This window comes from Triticum aestivum, chromosome 7A (assembly GCF_018294505.1).
Source record: "Triticum aestivum cultivar Chinese Spring chromosome 7A, IWGSC CS RefSeq v2.1, whole genome shotgun sequence".
NCBI classification, from domain to species: domain Eukaryota; kingdom Viridiplantae; phylum Streptophyta; class Magnoliopsida; order Poales; family Poaceae; genus Triticum; species Triticum aestivum.
Window position 1 is genome coordinate 69,843,867 of NC_057812.1, and position 21,318 is coordinate 69,865,184.

Below are 21,318 nucleotides of genomic sequence, written 5' to 3' on the forward strand. Positions count from 1 at the left end.
ATACTTATGCTCTTGAGAGAAGCCACTAGTGAAACCTATGGCCCCCGGGTCTATCTTCCATCATATTAATCTTCCAATACTTAGCTATTTCTATTGCCGTTTATTTTACTTTGCATCTTTATTTCTCTTTATCATAAAAATACCAAAAATATTATCTTATCATATCATATCCATCAGATCTCACTCTTGTAAGTGACCGTGAAGGGGTCGACAACCCCTTTATCACGTTGTTTGCGAGGTTCTTATTTGTTTGTGTAGGTGTGTGGGACTCGAGCGTGATCTCCTACTGGATTGATACCTTGGTTCTCAAAAACTGAGGGAAATACTTACGCTACTTTACTGCATCACCCTTTCCTCTTCAAGGGAAAACCAACGCAGTGCTCAAGAGGTAGCACGGCGCTGCGCAGGGCAAGGCATCGACAGGGGCGGCATGCAGCGCAGGGCGGTGGAGAAGTGCGGCGGCGGCGGCGTCGCGGGAAGTGTGAGGGCGGCGGTGTGCAGTGGTGGCGGCAGAGGAGTGCGAGGGCGGCGGCGGCTACGAGATGCAGGGCGGAGAGGCGAGGGGACCGGGGCTGCGACCTTTATAGGCGGGAGGGGCACGCGTGGCTTGGAGGAGGGGCCGGGTAGGCGCCAGAGTCCTGAGATGGCACAGCGGCTGCCAGCGTGCTTGGACGGGACTCCGCCCGGAGTCAGAGGCGAGCGGGGCTGGCTGGGCCGCGGCCTGGCCCAGAGCTGGGTCGGCCCAGTCGAGGGAAGTTTTTTTAAAAAGAATAAAAAGAAAAAGAAAAACCAAATAAAATAAAAATATAATATAGGCATATTATATATCAAAATTTTCAGAAAAAGATTTTCTACAACATATACATTTTTCTAACATCAAATAAAATCCACAAAAATTCGAATAAAGAAAAGAGTGCTACTGTTGCAATAAAACCTCATAAGAATCATGTAAAAATACCAAAATGCTTTCAAATTTATTTTTATCCAATTTTCTATTGTAGGGAATCATTTTACCCTAATTTCCATATATTTTATTTTTGGAGAAAAATAATTTGAATAAAACCCAAATAACTCCAAATTGAAAATAGTTTCTACGGGAGTTTAAATTGATTCTTTGAAACTCCCAACTCATATTTCATATGTTTTGAAGAAGTCATTTTATCTTCTCTCATGAAAATCATTGAGTTGCTTAAAGTTTGTGAATTTGAAATATTTCCAAATGGAATTCAAATCTTTTCAAAACCCTTTTCATTTATTTAAATGGAAGAAGTCATATCATCTTCTCTCTAGGGTTTTGTGTCTGAAATGCATTTCAATTCATGGAGATCATAAATGCAAAATGAAAGTTTGGGAAAGTCCTTTTATTCCCTCTCATTTAACTTTTCAAAAGTGTCAAATTTCACTCAATTTCACCCAAGCAATGAAACAGTCAATCAGAACTATCTATTTAATATAACATTCCAAAATTTAAAATTTTGGGATGTTACACCTATACAAATTACCATTGTATTTGGTGTGTTGGGGACACAAGAGACTTTTTATTATTTGGTTGCAGGGTTGTTTGAGAGAGACCATCTTCATCCTACGCCTCCCACATAGTGATAAACCTTAGGTCATCCACTTGAGGGAAAATTGCTACTATCCTACAAAACTCAGCGCTTGGAGGCCCAACACGTGTCTACAAGAATAAAGTTGCATAGTAGACATCACTCATTGCTGCACAGAAGGATTATGTCCTTGATGCACCGCTAGGTGACAGACCTATTGCAGTAGATGAAGATGTTATGAACGTTTAGCAAGCTCGATATAATGACTTCTTAATAGTTTAGTGCGCCATACTTTACGTCTTAGAACCGGGACTTCAAAATGTTTTGAATGCCACGGAGCATATGAGATGTTCCAAGAGCTGAAATTGGTATTTCAGACTCATGCCCGTGTCGAGAGGTATGAGACCTCTAACAAGTACTTTGCCTACAAGACGGAGGAGAATAGCGCAACCAGTGAGCATGTGCTTAGAATGTCTGGGTACTATAATCGCTTGAATCAAGTGGGAGTTAATCTTCCAGATAATATAGTGATTGACAAAGTTCTCTAGTCACTATCACCAAGCTACTAGAACTTCGTGACGAACTATAATATGCAAGTGATGATGAAAATGATTCGCAAGCTCTTCGACATGCTGAAATCGACGATGGTAGAAATCAAGAAAGAGCATCAAGTGTTGATGGTTAACAAGACCACTAATTTAAAGAAAAAGGGAAAGGGGAAGAGAGGGAACTTCAAGAATAATGGCAAGCAAGTTGCCGCTCCCATGAACAAGCCCAAAGTCGTACCGAAGCCTGAAACTGAGTGCCTCTACTGCAAAGGAAATGGTCACTAGAAACAAAACTACCCCAAATACTTGGCGGATAAGAAGGATGGCAAAGTGAACAAAGCTATATTTGATATACATGTTATTGATTTGTACCTTACTAGTATTAATAGTAGCCCCTGGGTATTTGAAACCGGTTCAATTGCTAAGATTAGTAACTCGAAATAGAAGTTGCAGAATAAACAGAGACTAGTTAAGCGCAAGGTAACGATGTGTGTTGGAAGTGATTCCAAGGTTGATATGATCACCATCGCACACTCCCTCTCCCTTCAGGATTAGTGTTGAACCTAAATAAATGTTATTTGGTGTTTGCATTGAGCATGAATGTGATTTGATCATGTTTATTGCAATACGGTTATTCATGTAAGTCAAAGAATAATTGTTGTTCTATTTACATGAATAAAACCTTCTATGGTCATACACCCAAAGTGAATGGTTTATTGAATCTTGATCATAGTGATACACATATTCGTAATATTGATGCCAAAAGATGCAAAGTTAATAATGATAGTGCAACATACTTGTGGCACTGCCATTTAGGTCATATTAGTGTAAAGCGCATGAAGAAACTCCATGCGGATGGGATTTTGGAATCACTTGATTATTAATCATTTGATACTTGCGAACCATGCCTCATGAGCAAGATGACTGATGACCCACAAGTATAGGGGATCTATCGTAGTCCTTTCGATAAGTAAGAGTGTCAAACCCAACGAGGAGCAGAAGGAAATGATAAGCGGTTTTCAGCAAGGTATTCTCTGCAAGTACTGAAATAAGTGGTAACAGATAGTTTTGTAATAAGGTAAATTGTAACGAGCATCAAGTAACAAAAGTAAATAAGGTGCAGCAAGGTGGCCCAATCCTTTTTGTAGCAAAGGACAAGCCGGAACAAACTCTTATAATAGGAAAAGTGCTCCCGAGGACACATGGGAATATCATCAAGCTAGTTTTCATCACGTTCATATGATTCACGTTCGATACTTTGATAATTTGATATGTGGGATGGACCGGTGCTTGGGTGCTGTTCTTACTTGAACAAGCATCCCACTTATGATTAACCTCTATTGCAAGCATCCGCAACTACAACAAAAGTATTAAGGTAAACCTAACATAGCATGAAACATATGGATCCAAATCAGCCCCTTACGAAGCAACACATAAACTAGGGTTTAAGCTTCTGTCACTCTAGCAACCCATCATCTACTTATTACTTCCCAATGCCTTCCTCTAGGCCCAAATAATGGTGAACTGTTATGTAGTCGATGTTCACATAACACCACTAGAGGCTAGACAACATACATCTTATCAAAGTATCAAACGAATACCAAATTCACATGACTACTAATAGCTAGAGTTCTCCCTTGTCCTCGGGAACAAACATAATTACTCACAAAGCATATTCATGTTCATAATCAGAGGGGCAATAATATGCATAAAGGATCTGAACATATGATCTTCCACCAAATAAACCAACTAGCATCAACTACAAGGAGTAATCAACACTACTAGCAACCTACTAGCACCAATCCCGGACTTTGAGACAAGAATTGGATACAAGAGATGAACTAGGGTTTGGAGATGAGATGGTGCTGGTGAAGATGTTGATGGAGATTGCCCTCTCCCGATGAGAGGAGCGTTGGTAATGACAATGGTGATGATTTCCCCCTCCCGGAGGGAAGTTTCCCCGGCACAACAGCTCTGCCGGAGCTCTAGATTGGTTCCGCCTCGGTTTCGCCTCGTGGCGGCGGAGTCTCGTGCCGAAAGGTTGCTTCCCTTTTTTTCTCATCGGAGGACTTCATATCGGAGAAGATGGACATCGGAGACCCACCAGCGGGCCCACGAGGTAGCGCGCCCTAGGAGGGGCGCGCCCCCACCCTCGTGAGCAGGGTGTGGGCCCCCTGGCCTTCATCTTTGGCGAGGATTTTTCTTTATTTATTTTAAGATGTTCCGTGGAGTTTCATGACTTTTGGAGTTGCGCAGAATAGGTCTCTAATATTTGCTCCTTTTCCAGACCAGAATTCCAGCTGCCGGCATTCTCCCTCTTTATGTAAAACTTGTAAAATAAGAGAGAATAGACATAAGTATTGTGACATAAAGTGAAATAGCAGTCCATAATACGATAAATATCGATATAAAAGCATGATGCAAAATGGACGTATCAACTCCCCCAAGCTTAGACCTCGCTTGTCCTCAAGCTAGAAGCCGATAACAATAAATATGTCCTCATGTTTAGAGGTAGAGGCGTCGATAAAAATAAAATACGGACATGAAGGCATCATGATTATTCTCATAACAGCAACATATATAGATTTTGTCATATGATTACGTATATTCAAGTGATGCTCTATTCAAAAAGCAAAAGTATAAATCATAAGCCTTATTGGGCTCCGACAAACTATGATCTCAGTCATTGAAGCAATTGCAATTTATCATAACATCGGAAATTGTCTATGTCAGAGCTAAAAAGCAAGTCCACATACTCAACTATCATCTAGTCCTTCATGATTGCTAACACTCACACAATACTTGTGGTTACGGAGTTTTAATCGGACATAGAGAAAGATAGGGGCTTATAGTTTTACCCCACAACCTTTTACCTCAAGGGCAATGTCAACAATAATGGTTCATGCTCCCCTACATCCAATTAGATATATATATCATGTTCTTTCCAACAGGCTGAGCTTGCCAAAGGATAAAATGAAAAAGAAAAGGTGAAGATCACCATGACTCTTGCATAAGGTTGAAGATAATGATAAAGGATAGGCCCTTCGCAGAGGGAAGTAGAGGTTGCCATGCGCTTTTATGGTTGGATATATAAAATCTCAATGTGAAAGAACGTCACTTTATATTGCCCCTTGTGATATGAACCTTTATTATGCAGTCCGTCGCTTTTATTACTTCCACATCACAAGATCATATAAAGCTTATTTCTCCCACACCAATCAATCATACATGTTTTGAGCATTTTTTATTGCTTTGCACCGATGACAACTTACTTGAAGGATCTTACTCAATCCATTGGTAGATATGGTGGACTCTCATGGCAAAACTAGTTTAAGGGTATTTGGAAGCACAAGTAGTATCTCTACTTAGTGCAGAGAATTTGGCTAGCATGAGGGGGAAAGGCAAGCTCAACAAGTTAGAGGATCCATGAAAACATACTTTATCTCAGATATAAGAAATACATAACTCATTACGTTGACATCCTTGTCCAACATCAACTCTTTAGCATGTCATATTTTAATGAGTGCTCCAAATCATAAAAGATGTTAATGATAATATATCTATATGTGAAACCTCTCTTTCCTTATTACTTCCTATTAGTTGCAACGATGACCAAAGCTATGTCTGCCAACTCCCAACAACTTTTAATCATCATACTCTTTCTATGTGAAGTCATTACTCTCAATAAGATCAATATGAACTTCTTGTTTCTTTTATTCTTTTTCTCTTTTCTTTTATTCACCCAAGATCATGGCAAAATAACCAGGCCCTTGACTTAACACTAATCTTTATTATATATAACTCATGGACTCGATTACGTAGAGAGATCATAAAACAAAACTCAAAACTAGATCATGCCATAAACTTTATTCTACTATATCAAGATACTACTAATAGGATCGAACTAAGAAAAATGGTAAAGATAGGATATGTGATTGTGATACGATACCGGGGCACCTCCCCCAAGCTTGGCAGTTGCCAAGGGGAGTGCCCATACCCAGATACTCAATTCTTCTTTGTTGGAGGAGGGGGACGACATGATGCCTGGCCTTGAAAACCCTGACAGAAAATAGCTCGAAACAAGAACAGAGGAGATTTGCGTGATACGGGAGTCAAAGCCTTCGGGAGAATATATAATGAATTTTTACCAACCAAAATACGTATCGTACAAGAAAACAAAGTCCGGAAGGCACACGAGGTGCTCACGAGTTAGGGGGGCGCGCCCAGAGGGGTAGGGCGCGCCCACCACCCTCGTGGGGCCCTCGTGTCCTTCTCGGACTGCTACTTATTTTTCTATTTTTGTAAATATTCCAAAACGGAGAAATATTGCCTTAAAATTGTTTTAGACTCGGTTTACTTATCTTACCACATACCTATTCCTTTTCAGAGTCTAAAACGTTCTGGAAAGTGTCCCTTATGTATTCCTCCGGGGTTATGGTTTCAATAATATTGGTTTCAACATTTATGGGATTACCTAAGATATAATGTTTGATTCTTTGACCGTTTACCACTTTCAATTTGTGCCTTCGAAGTTGTTGATTTTTATTGCACCGGAACGATAGACCTCCTCGATAACATAGGGGCCTTCCCATTTAGAGAGAAGTTTTCCTGCAAAAAATCTTAAACGAGAGTTGTATAGCAATACATAATCACCTACATTAAACTCACGCTTTTGTATCCTTTTGTCATGCCATCTTTTAACCTTTTCTTTAAATAACTTGGCATTTTCATATGCTTGGGTTCTCCATTCATCAAGTGAGCTAATATCAAATAATCTCTTCTCACCGGCAAGTTTGAAATCATAGTTGAGCTCCTTAATAGCCCAATATGCCTTGTGTTCTAGTTTGAGAGGTAAGTGACATGCTTTTCCATATACCATTTTATATGGAGACATCATACCCATAGGATTTTTGTATGCAGTTCTATATGCCCATAATGCATCATCAAGTTTCTTGGACCAATTCTTTCTAGACCTATTAGCAGTCTTTTGCAAAATTAATTTGAGCTCTCTATTGCTCAAATCTACTTGACCACTAGACTATGGGTGATAAGGAGATGCAATTCTATGATTAACATCATATTTAGCAAGCATTTTACGGAAAGCACCATGAATAAAGTGTGAACCACCATCAGTCATTAAATATCTAGGGACACCAAACCTCAGAAAAATAACTTCCTTAAGCATTTTGATAGAAGTGTTATGATCAGCACTACTAGTTGGAATAGCTTCTACCCACTTAGTAACGTAATTAATAGCAACTAAAATATGTGTATATCCATTAGAGGCAGGAAAAGGTCCCATATAATCAAAGCCCCAAACATCAAACGGTTCAATAACAAGAGAATAATTCATAGGCATTTCTTGACGTCTACTAATATTACCAATTCTTTGACATTCATCACATGACAAGACAAACTTACGGGCATCCTTGAAGAGAGTAGGCCAATAAAAACCAGATTGCTATACCTTATGTGAAGTTCTATCTCCAGCGTGGTGTCCTCCATAAGACTCAGAATGACACTTGCGTAGGATCTGTTCCTGTTCATGCTCAAGTACACAACGTCTAATAACACCATCTACTCCTTTATAAAGACGTGGGTCATCCCAAAAGTAATGTCTCAAGTCATAGAAGAATTTTTTCTTTTGCTGGTATGTGAAGCTAGGTGGTATAAACTTAGCAACAATATAATTAGCATAATCAGCATACCATGGAGTACTACGAGAAGTACTTATAACATTTAATTGTTCATCAGGAAAGTCATCATTAATAGGTAGTGGGTCATCAAGAATATTTTCTAACCTAGATAAGTTGTCTGCAACGGGGTTCTTAGCTCCCTTTCTATCAACAATATGCAAATCAAATTCTTGTAGTAAGAGAACCCATCTAATAAGTCTAGGTTTAGCATCTTTCTTTTCCATAAGGTATTTAATAGCAACATGATCAGCGTGAATAGTTACTTTAGAATCAACAATATAAGGTCTGAACTTATCACAAGCAAATACAACTGCTAAAAGCTCTTTTTCAGTAGTAGCATAATTTCTTTGAGCATTGTCTAGAGTCTTACTAGCATAATGAATAACATTTAATTTCTTATCAACTCTTTTCCCTAGAACAGCACCTACAGCATAATCACTAGCATCGCACATAATTTCAAAGGGTAAATTCCAATCAGGTGGCTGAACAACAGGTGCAGAGACTAATACTTTCTTAAGTATTTCAAATGCTTCTACACAATCATCATCAAAGACAAATGGTATATCTTTTTGCAATAAATTAGTCAGAGGCCAAGAAATTTTTGAGAAGTCCTTAATGAACCTCCTGTAAAATCTGGCGTGACCAAGGAAACTTCTTATACCTTTGATGTCCTTGGGACATGGCATCTTTTCAATAGCATCAACTTTGGCTTTATCAACTTCAATACCACTTTCAGAAACTTTGTGCCCCAAGACAATACCTTCATTAACCATAAAGTGGCACTTTTCCCAATTCAAGACAAGATTAGTTTCTTCACATCTCTACAAAACTCGATCAAGATTTCTCAAGCAATCGTCACAAGAAGAACCATAGACCGAAAAGTCGTCCATGAAAACCTCACAAATCTTTTCACAAAAGTCAGAGAATATAGCCATCATGCATCTTTGAAAGGTAGCTGGTGCATTACATAAACCAAAAGGCATATGTCTATAAGCAAAAGTACCAAAAGGGCATGTAAAAGTAGTCTTTGATTGATCTCTAGCCGACACAGGTATTTGAGAGAAACTAGAATAACCATCTAGAAAGCAATAATGTGTATGTTTTCATAATATTTCTAGCATTTGATCAATAAAAGGTAAGGGGTAATGATCTTTCTTAGTAGCTTTATTTAATTTGCGGAAATCAATTACCATCCTATAACCTGTGATAATTCTTTGTGGAATCAATTCATCTTTATCATTAGGAACAACAGTAATACCTCCCTTCTTAGGGACACAATGGACAGGACTTACCCACTCACTATGAGTAATGGGATAAATTATACCTGCCTCTAGAAGCTTAAGTATTTCTTTTCTTACCACTTCTTTCATTTTAGGATTCAGACATTGTTGAGGATCACGAACTGGTTTGGCATCTGCTTCCAAATTTATTTTATGTTGACATAGAGTGGGACTAATGTCCTTAAGATCATCAAGAGTGTATCCAATAACAGCACGATGCTTCTTCAGAGTTTTCAATAATCTTTCTTCTTCATGCTCTGAAAGGTTAGCACTAATAATAATAGGATATATCTTCTTTTCATCAAGATAAGCATATTTAAGATTATCAGGCAACGGTTTAAGCTCAAACACGGGATCACCCTTGGGTGGAGGAGAATCTCCTAAAATTTCAATAGGCAAATTGTGTTGCATAATAGGTTCCTGTTTAAAGAATACTTCATCTATTTCCCTTCTTTCATTCATGAACATATCATTTTCATGGTCTAGCAAATAGTGTTCTAAAGGATCACTAGGAGGTACGGCAATAGAAGCAAGACCAATAATTTCATCCTTACTAGGTAATTCTTCCTCACGATGTTGTTTACTAAATTTAGAGAAATTAAACTCATGAACCATATCATCCAAACCAACAGTAACAATATTCTTAGTGCAGTCTATGGTAGCATTGACAGTATTTAAGAAGGGTCTACCAAATATAATGGGACAAAAGATATCTTGTGGAGAAGTAAGAACAAGAAAATCAGCAGGATATTTAGTTTTCCCACACAAGACTTCAACATCTCTAACAATTCCAATTGGTGCAATAGTATCTCTATTAGCAAGTTTAATAGTAACATCAATATCTTCTAACTCAACAGGTGCAATTTCATTCTTAATTTCTTTGTATAAGTCATGAGGTATAACACTAGAACTAGCACCCATATCACATAAGCCATGATAACAATGATCTCCTATTTTAACAGAAATAACAGGCACGCCTACCACAGGTCTATGTTTATCCTTATCACACGGGAGCAATTCTAGCAGTTTCACCTTCGAACTGAATAACATGCCCATCAATATTATCAGACAAGAGATCTTTAACAATAGCAATATTAGGTTCTACTTTAACTTGCTCAGGAGGTGTATAAGTTCTAATATTGCTTTTACGAACAACAGTTGAAGCTTTAGCATGATCCTTTATTCTAACAGGGAAAGGTGGTTTCTCGATATAAGAAATAGGAACAATAGGATCATTATAAGTGACAGTCTTTTCTTCAACTTTAATAGGTGAAGCTACTTTTACTTCTATGGGAGGGATATTTAAACCACTTCTCCTTAGGGAGATCAACATAGGTAGCAAAAGATTCACAGAAAGAAGCTAATATCTCAGAATCAAGTCCATATTTAGTGGTAAACTTACGAAAAATATCGGTATCCATAAAAGATTTAACACAATCAAACTTAGGTGTCATACCTGACTCCTTACCTTCGTCGAGGTCCCAATCTTCAGAGTTGCATTTAGTTCTATCCAATAAATTCCATCTGAATTCAATAGTCTTCATCATGAAAGAGCCAGCACAAGAAGTATCGAGCATGGTGCGATTGTTTTCAGAAAGCCGAGCATAAAAACTTTGAATAATTATTTCTCTCGAGAGCTCATAATTGGGGCATGAATATAACATTGATTTAAGCCTCCCCCAAGCTTGAGCGATGCTTTCTCCTTCGCGAGGCCAGAAATTATATATATAATTGCGATCACGATGAACAAGATGCATAGGGTAATACTTTTGATGAAATTCCAATTTCAATCTTTTATAGTCCCACGATCTCGTATCACATAGCCTATACCATATCAATGCGTCTTATTTCAAAGATAAAGGAAATACCTTCTTCTTAGCAACATCATCGGATACACCTGCAAGCTTAAATAATCGACAAACTTCATCCACATATAATAAGTGCTCATCAGGATGTTTTGTTCCATCTCCTGTAAAAGGATTAGCTAGCAGTTTTTCCATCATAGCCACAGGAAACTCAAAAGGAGTTTCATTAATAGGTTCAGTAGGTTGAGAAGCAACTCTTTGCCCTACTGGACAGGGTGAAGATACCCCGAACAAGCCCCTCAGAGAATTACTTTCCATAGTAACAAGTGACAGTAAATTTCAGCACACTATATAAATTTTTCCTTACCAAATTCCACTTACCAAAGGTGCTACACTCCCTGGCAACGGCGCCAGAAAAGAGTCTTGATGACCCACAAGTATAGGGGATCTATCGTAGTCCTTTCGATAAGTAAGAGTGTCGAACCCAACGAGGAGCAGAAGGAAATGATAAGCGGTTTTCAGCAAGGTATTCTCTGCAAGTACTAAAATAAGTGGTAACAGATAGTTTTGTAATAAGGTAAATTGTAACGAGCAACAAGTAACAAAAGTAAATAAGGTGCAGCAAGGTGGCCCAATCCTTTTTGTAGCAAAGGACAAGCCAGAACAAACTCTTGTAATAGGAAAAGTGCTCCCGAGGACACATGGGAATATAGTCAAGCTAGTTTTCATCATGTTCATATGATTCGCGTTCGATACTTTGATAATTTGATATGTGGTGGACCAGTGCTTGGGTGCTGTTCTTACTTGAACAAGCATCCCACTTATGATTAACCTCTATTGCAAGCATCCGCAACTACAACAAAAGTATTAAGGTAAACCTAACCATAGCATGAAACATATGGATCCAAATCAGCCCCTTACGAAGCAACGCATAAACTAGGGTTTAAGCTTCTGTCACTCTAGAAACCCATCATCTACTTATTACTTCCCAATGCCTTCCTCTAGGCCCAAATAATGGTGAAGTGTTATGTAGTCGACGTTCACATAACACCACTAGAGGCTAGACAACATACATCTTATCAAAATATCAAACGAATACCAAATTCACATGACTACTAATAGCAAGACTTCTCCCTTGTCCTCAGGAACAAACGTAATTACTCACAAAGCTTATTCATGTTCATAATCAGAGGGGTAATAATATGCATAAAGGATCTGAACATATGATCTTCCACCAAATAAACCAACTAGCATCAACTATAAGGAGTAATCAACACTACTAGCAACCTACTAGCACCAATCCCAGACTTTGAGACAAGAAATGGATACAAGAGATGAACTAGGGTTTGGAGATGAGATGGTGCTGGTGAAGATGTTGATGGAGATTTCCCTCTCCCGATGAGATGGTGCTGGTGAAGATGTTGATGATGATTTCCCCCTCCCAGAGGGAAGTTTCCCCCGCAGAACAGCTCTGTTGGAACTCTAGATTGGTTCCGCCTCAGTTTCGCCTCGTGGCGGATGAGTCTCGTCCTGAAAGGTTGCTTCCCTTGTTTTCTCATCGAAAGACTTCATATAGGAGAAGATGAACGTCGGAGACCCACCACGGGGCCCACAAGGTAGGGGGCGCGCCCTAGGGGGGCGCCCCCCACCCTCATGAGTAGGGTGTGAGCCCCCTGGCCTTCATCTTTGGTGAGGATTTTTCTTTATTTATTTTAAGATGTTCCATGGAGTTTCTGGACTTTTGGAGTTGCGCAGAATAGGTCTCTAATATTTTCTCCTTTTCTAGCCCAGAATTCCAGCTGCCGGCATTCTCCCTCTTTATGTAAACCTTGTAAAATAAGAGAGAATAGCCATAAGCATTGTGACATAAAGTGAAATAACAGTCCATAATGCGATAAATATCGATATAAAAGCATGATGCAAAATGGACGTATCAATGACTAAAACTCCGTTCTCCGGAACAATGGAGCGAGCTAATGACTTATTGGAAATAATACATACCGATGTATACGGTCCGATCAGTGTTGAAGCACGCGATGGGTATTGTTATTTCCTGACCTTCACAAATGATTTGATCAGGTATGGGTATATCTACTTCATGAAACACAAGTCTTAAACATTTTAAAAGTTCAAAGAATTTTACAGTGAAGTGGAGAATCATCGTAACAAGAAAATAAAGTTTCTATAATCTGATCATCGAGGCAAATATTTGAGTTACGATTTTGTCCTTCATTTAAAACAATGTGGAATAGTTTCAAAACTCATGGCACCTGGAGCACCACAATGTAATGGTGTGTCCGAATGTCGTAACCATACTTTATTTGATATGGTGCGATCTATGTCAAAAGGTTTCGGCCTGATAAGCTCAAACCCAAAGCGGAGAAGTGCGTCTTCATAGGATACCCTAAGGAAACCATTGGGTACAGCTTCTACCACAGATCCAAACGCAAGATCTTTGTCGCTAAGAATGGATCCGCTCTAGAGAAGAAGTTTCTCTCGAAAGAAGTGAGTCGAAGGAAAGTAGAACTTGATGAGGTAATTGTACCTTCTCTCGAATTTGAAAGTACCACATCAGAGAAAACCGTTCCCATGATTTCTACACCAACTAGAGAGGAAGCAAATGATAATGATCATGAAACTTCAGATCAAGTTACTACTGAACCTCGTAGGTAAACCAGAGCACAATCCACACCAGAGTGGTACGATAATCCTGTCCTGGAAGTCATCTTACTAGACCAAGGCGAACCTAAGAACTATGATGAAGCTATGATGAGCCCAGATTCTGACAGATGGCTTGAGGGCATGAAATCTGAGATAGGATCCATGTATGAGAACACAGTGTGGAATTTGGTGGACTTGCCCAATGATCGGCAAGCCATAAAGAATAAATGGATCTTCAAGAAGAAGACTGACGCTGATGGTAATGTTACTATCTACAAAGCTCGACTTATCGCAAAAGGTTTTCGACAAGTTCAAGGGGTTAACTACGATGAGACTTTCTCTCCCATAGTGATGCTTAAATCCGTCCGAATCATGTTAGCAATTGCCGAATTTTTATGAAATCTGGCAAATGGACGTCAAAAACTGTATTCCTTAATGGATTTTTTAAAGAAGAGTTGTATATGATGCAAACAGAAGTTTTTGTTGATCCTAAAGGTGCTAAAAAAGTGTGCAAGCTGCAGCGATCCATCTATGGACTGGTTTGTATATACGCTTTGATAAGGTGATCAAAGCATATGGTTTTATACAGACTTACGATGAACCCTGTATTTACAAGAAAGTGAGTGGGAGCTCTGTAGCATTTCTGGTAGTATATGTGGATGACATATTATTGATTGGAAATGATGTAGAATTTCTGGATAGCATAAAAGGATACATGAATAAGAATTTTTTCAATGAAAAGACCTTAGTGAAGCTACTTACATATTGGGCATCAAGATCTATATGTATAGATCAAGACGCTTAATAGGACTTTCACAAAGTATATACTTGGCAAAATTTTGAAGAAGTCCAAAATAGATAAGTCAAAGAAAGGGTTATTTTCTGTGTTGCAAGGTGTGAAGTTGAGTAAGACTCAAAACCTGACCACGGCAGAAGATAAAGAGATAATGAAAGACATTCCCTATGCCTCAGCCATAAATTCCGATAAATGGCTTGCCGATCATCGGGCAAGTCCACCAAAGTCAATAATTTATTCTCATACATGGATCCTATCTCAGATTTCATGCCTCCAAGCCATTTATCGGAATCTGGGCTCATCATTGCTTCTTCATAGTTCGCTGGTTCGCCATGGTCTAGTAACATGACTTCCAGAACAAGATTATCGTACCACTATTATGAGGATCGTGCTCTGGTTGACCTATGAGGTTCAGTAATAACTTGATCTGAAGTTTCATGATCATCATCATTAGCTTCCTCTCTAGTTGGTGTAGGCATCACGGGAACGAATTTCTCAGATGTGATACTTTCCAAATTGAGAGAAAGTACAATTACCTCATCAAGTTCTACTTTCCTCCCACTCACTTCTTTCGAGAGAAACTCCTTCTCTAGAAAGGATCCATTTTGGGCAACAAAGATCTTGCCTTTCGGGTCTGTGGTAGAAGGTGTACCCATTTGTTTCCTTAGGGTATCCTATGAAGACGCACTTTCTTCGATTTGGGTTCGAGCTTATCAGGCTGAAGCATTTTGACATAAGTGTCGCAACCCCAAATTTTAAGAAACGACAGCTTAGGTTTCTTGCAAAACCATAGTTCATAGGGTGTCATCCCAATGGATTTAGACGGTGCCCTATTTAACGTGAATGTTGTTGTCTCTAATGCATAACCCCAAAATGATAGTGGTAAATCGATAAGAGGCATCATAGATCGCACCATATCTAATAAAGTATGGTTACGACGTTCGGAAACACCATTACGCGGTGGTGTTCCAGGTGGCGTGAGTTGTGAAACTATTCCACATTATTTTAAATGAAGGCCAAACTCATAACTCAAATATTTTTGCCCCCATGATCAGATCGTAGAAACTTTATTTTGTTGTTACGATGATTCTCCACTTCACTCTGAAATTCTTTGAAATTTTCAAATGATCCGGACTTATGTTTCATCAAGTAGATATACCAATATCTGCTCAAATCATCTGTGAAAGTCAAAAAATAACGATACCCCGCCACGTGCTGCAATACTCATTGGACCGCATACATTGGTATGTATTATTTCCAATAAGTCATTAACTCACTCCATTGTTCCAGAGAATGGAGTTTTAGTCATCTTGCCCATGGTGCATGGTTAGCAAGTATCAAATGATTCATAATCAAGTGATTCCAAAAGTCCGTCTGTATGAAGTTTCTTCATGCGCTTCACACCAATATGACCTAAACGGCAGTGCCACAAGTATGTGCGACCTCTTGAGTATACGTTCATTTCCCCTTGAAGAGGAAAGGGTGATGCAGCAAAGTAGCGTAAGTATTTCCCTTAGTTTTGAGAACCAAGGTATTAATCCAGTAGGAGACAATGCTCAAGTCACCTAGTACCTGCACAAACAATCAAGAACCTTGCAACCAACGCGATAAAGGGGTTGTCAATCCCTTCACGACCACTTGCAAAAGTGAGATCTGATAAACATAATAAGATAAATATTTTTTGGTATTTTTGTTGTATAGATTGGAAAGTAAAGATTGTAAAATAATAAAATGAGATGTGATTTAAATAAAAGAGATGCAATATAATAAGAAAGAGACCCGGGGGCCATAGGTTTCACTAGTGGCTTCTCTTGAGATAGCATAAATTACGATGGGTGAACAAATTACTGCCGAGCAATTGATAGAAGAGCGCATAGTTATGAGAATATCTAGGCAATGATTATGATTGTAGGCATCACGTCCGTGTCAAGTAGATCAAAACGATTCTGTATCTACTACTATTACTCCACACATCGACCGCTATCCAGTATGCAATTAGAGTATTAAGTTCATAAGAACAGAGTAACACATTAGGCAAGATGACATGATGTAGAGGGATAAACTCAAGTAATATGATATAAACCCCATCTTTTTATCCTCAATGGCAACAATACAATACATGCCTTGCTGCCCCTAATGTCACTGGGAAAGGACACCGCACAATTGAACCCAAAGCTAAGCACTTCTCCCATTGCAAGAAAGGTCAGTCTAGTAGGCCAAACTAAACCGATAATTTGAAGAGACTTGCAAATATAACCAATCATGCATATAAGAATTCAGAGAAGAACCAAATAATATTCATAGATAATCTTGATCATAAATCCATAATTCATCGGATCTCGGCAAACACACTGCAAAAGAGTATTACATGAAATAGATCTCTAAGAACATCGAGGAGAACTTCTTATTGAGAATCAAAGTGAGAGAAGAAGCCATCTAGCTAATAACTATGGACCCGAAGGTCTGTGGTAAACTACTCACGCTTCATCGGAGAGGCTATGGTGTTGATGTAGAAGCCCTCCGTGATTGATTCCCCCTTCGACAGATCGCAGGAAAAGGCCCCAGATGGGATCTCATGGGTACGGAAGGTTGCGGCGGTGGAAAAGTGGTTTCGTGGCTCTCCTCGATGTTTTTAGGGTACAAGAGTATATATAGGCGAAAGAAGTACGTCTATGGAGCTCCGTGGAGCCCACGAGGTTGGGGGCGCACCCTCCTACCTCGTGGCTGCTACCTCTTGAGCACTGCATTGGATTTCCCCGAAGAGGAAGGAATGATGCAGCAAAGTAGCGTAAGTATTTACCTCAGTTTTTGAGAACCAAGGTATCAATCCAGTAGGAGGCTACGCACAAGTCCCTCGTACCTACACAAAAACAATAGCTCAACGCAACCAACGCGCTTAGGGGTTGTCAATCCCTTCACGGTCACTTACGAAAGTGAGATCTAATAGAGATAATAAATAATATTTTTGGTATTTTTGGTATAGAGATGCAAAGTAAAAAGTAAAAGCAAAGTAAAAGCAAAGCAATAATAAAGTGATGGAGATTGATATGATGGTAAAGAGACCCGGGGGCCACAGGTTTCACTAGTGGCTTCTCTCAAGAGCATAAATATTATACGGTGGGTGAACAAATTACTGTTGAGCAATTGACAAAATTGAGCATAGTTATGAGAATATCTAGGTATGATCATGTATATAGGCATCACGTCCAAGACAAGTAGACCGAAATGATTCTGCATCTACTACTATTAGTCCACTCATCGACCGCTATCCAGCATGCATCTAGAGTATTAAGTTAAAAACAGAGTAACGCCTTAAGCAAGATGACATGATGTAGAGGGATAGTTTCATGCAATATGATAAAAAAACCATCTTGTTATACTTGATGGCAACGATACAATACGTGCCTTGCTGCCCCTTCTGTCACTGGGAAAGGACACCGCAAGATCGAACCCAAAGCTAAGCACTTCTCCCATGGCAAGAACAACCAATCTAGAAGGCCAAACCAAACTGATAATTCGAAGAGACTTGCAAATATAACCAATCATACATAAAAGAATTCTGAGAAGATTCAAATATTATTCATAGATAGACTTGATCATAAACCCACAATTCATCGGCCTCAACAAACACACCGCAAAAAGAAGATTACATCGAATAGATCTCCACGAGAGAGGGGGAGAACATTGTATTGAGATCCAAAAAGAGCGAAGAAGCCATATAGCTACTAACTATGGACCCGTGATGTAGAAGCCCATTGTGATCGATGCCCCCTCCGGCGGAGCTCTGGAATAGGCCCCAAGATGGGATCTCGTGGATACAGAAAGTTGCGGCGGTGGAATTAGGTTTTTGGCTCCGTATCTGATCGTTTGGGGGTACGTGGATATATATAGGAGGAAGAAGTACGTTGGTGGAGCTTCGAGGGGCCCACGAGGCAGGGGGCGTGCCCTAGGGGGGGCGACCTCCACCCTCGTGACCGCCTCGTGGCTTTCTTGACGGAGGGTCAAAGTGTCCTGGATCTTATCTGATGAGAAAATCACGTTTCCGAAGGTTTCATTCCGTTTGGACGCCGTTTGATATTCCTTTTCTTCGAAACCCTAAAACAGGCAAAAAACAGCAATTCTGGGCTTGGCCTCCAGTAAATAGGTTAGTCCCAAAAATAATATAAAAGTGGGTAATAAAGCCCAATAATGTCCAAAACAATAGATAATATAGCATGGAGCAATAAAAAATTATAGATACGTTTGAGACGTATCAAGCATCCCCAAGCTTAATTCTTGCTCGTCCTCGAGTAGGTAAATGATAAAAAAATTTGATGCGGAGTGCTACTTGGCATAATTTCAATGTAAATCTTCTTAATTGTGGTATGAATATTCAGATTCAAAAGATTCAAGACAAAAGTTAATGTTGACATAAAAATAATAATACTTCAAGCATACTAACAAAGCAATTATGTCTTATCAAAATAACATGGCCAAAGAAAGCTATCCCTACAAAATCATATAGTATGGCTATGCTCTATCTTCACCACACAAAGTATTTAAATCATGCACAACCCCGATGAGAAGCCAAGCAATTGTTTCATACTTTTGACATTTTCAAAACTTTTTCAATCTTCACGCAATACATGAGCGGGAGCCATGGATATATGACTATATGTGGAATAGAATGGTGGTTGTGGAGAAGACAAAAAGGGAGAAGATAGTCTCACATAAACTAGGCGTATCAACAGGCTATGGAGATGCCCATCAATAGATATCAATGTGAGTGAGTAGGGATATCAAAGTATATGAAAGCTCAAAAGAAACTAAGTGGGTGTGCATCCAACTCGCTTGCTCACGAAGACCTAGGGCATTTTGATGCAGCCCATCATTGGAATATACAAGCCAAGTTTTATAATGAAAAATTCCCACTAGTATATGAAAGTGACATAATGAGAGACTCTCTATCATGAAGATCATGGTGCTACTTTGAAGCACAAGTGTGGTAAAAGGATAGTAACATTGTCCCTTCTCTCTTTTTATCTCATTTTTTTGTTTGGGCCTTCTCTTTTTTTATGGCCTCTTTTTTTCGTCCGGAGTCTCATCCCGACTTGTGGGGGAATCATAGTCTCCATCATCCTTTCCTCACTTGGGACAATGCTCTAAAAATGATGATCATCACACTTTTATTTTTCTTACAACTCAACAATTACAACTCGATACTTAGAACAAAATATGACTCTATACGAATGCCTCCGGCGGTGTACCAGGATATGCAATGAATCAAGAGTGACATGTATGAAAGAATTATGAACGGTGGCTTTGCCACAAATACGATGTCAACTTCATGATCATGCTAGAATATGACAATGATGGAGCGTGTCATAATGAACGGAATGGTGGAAAGTTGCATGGCAATATATCTCGGAATGGCTATGGAAATGTCATGATAGGTAGGTATGGTGGCTGTTTTGAGGAAGGTATTTGGTGGGTGTATGATACCGGCGAAAAGTGCGCGGTATTAGAGAGGCTAGCAAGGGTGGAAGGGTGAGAGTGTGTATAATCCATGGACTCAACATTAGTCATAAAGAACTCATATACTTATTGCAAAAATCTAGAAGTCATCAAAGCAAAGTATTACGCGCATGCTCCTAGGGGGGTAAATTGGTAGGAAAAGACCATCGCTCGTCCCCGACCGCCACTCATACGGAAGACAATCAATAAATAAATCATGCTCCGACTTCATCACATAACGGTTCACCATACATGCATGCTACGGGAATCACAAACTTTAACACAAGCATTTCTCAAATTCACAACTACTCAACTATCATGACTCTAATATCACCATCCTCATATCTCAAAACAATTATCAAGCATCAATTTTTTTCTTAGTATTCAACACACTCAAAAGAAAGTTTTACAAATCTTGAATACCAAGCATATTATTATTAAGCAAATTACCATGCTATTAAGACTCTCAAAATAATCTAAGTGAAGCATGAGAGATCAATAGTTTCTATAAAACAAATCCACCACCGTGCTCTAAAAGATATAAGTGAAGCACTAGAGCAAAATTATATAACTCAAAAGATATAAGTGAAGCATATAGAGTATTCTATCAAATTCCAAATTATGTATGGCTCTCTCAAAAGGTGTGTAGAGAAAGGATGATTCTGGTAAACTAATAAGAAAAGACTCAAATCATAAAAGACGCTCCAATCAAAACACATATCATGTGGTGAATAAAAATATAGCTCCAAGTAAAGTTACCGATAGAAGTAGACGAAAAAGAGGGGATGCCTTCCGGGGCATCCCCAAGCTTTGGCTTTTAGGTGTCCTTAGATTATCTTGGGGGTGTCATGGGCATCCCCAATCTTAGGCTCTTGCCACTCCTTGTTCCATAATCCATCAAATCTTTACCCAAAACTTGAAAACTTCACAACACAAAACTTAAAGTAGAAAACTCGTGAGCTCCGTTAGCGAAAGAAAACAAAAGACCACTTCAAGGTACTGTAATGAACTCATTCTTTATTTATATGGGTGTTATACCTACTGTATTCCAACTTCTCTATGAATTATAAACTATTTTACTAGCCATAGATTCATCAAAATAAGCAAACAACACACGAAAAACAGAATCTGTCAAAAACAGAACAGTCTGTAGTAATCTGTAGCTAGCACAAGATCTGGAACCCCAAAAATTCTAAAATAAACTGCCGGACGTGAGGAATTTATCTATTAATCATCTAAAAAAGAATTAACTAAATAGCACTCTTAAAATAAAAATGACAGCAGTTCTCGTGAGCGCTAAAGTTTCTGTTTTTTACATCAAGTTCAACAAGACTTTCCCCAAGTCTTCCCAATGGTTCTACTTGGCACAAACACTAATTAAGCACACAAAAAACACAACCAAAACAGAGGCTAAATAATGTTTTTATTACTAAACAGGAGAAAAAGGCAAGGAATAAAAATAAAGTTGGGTTGCCTCCCAACCTGCGCTATC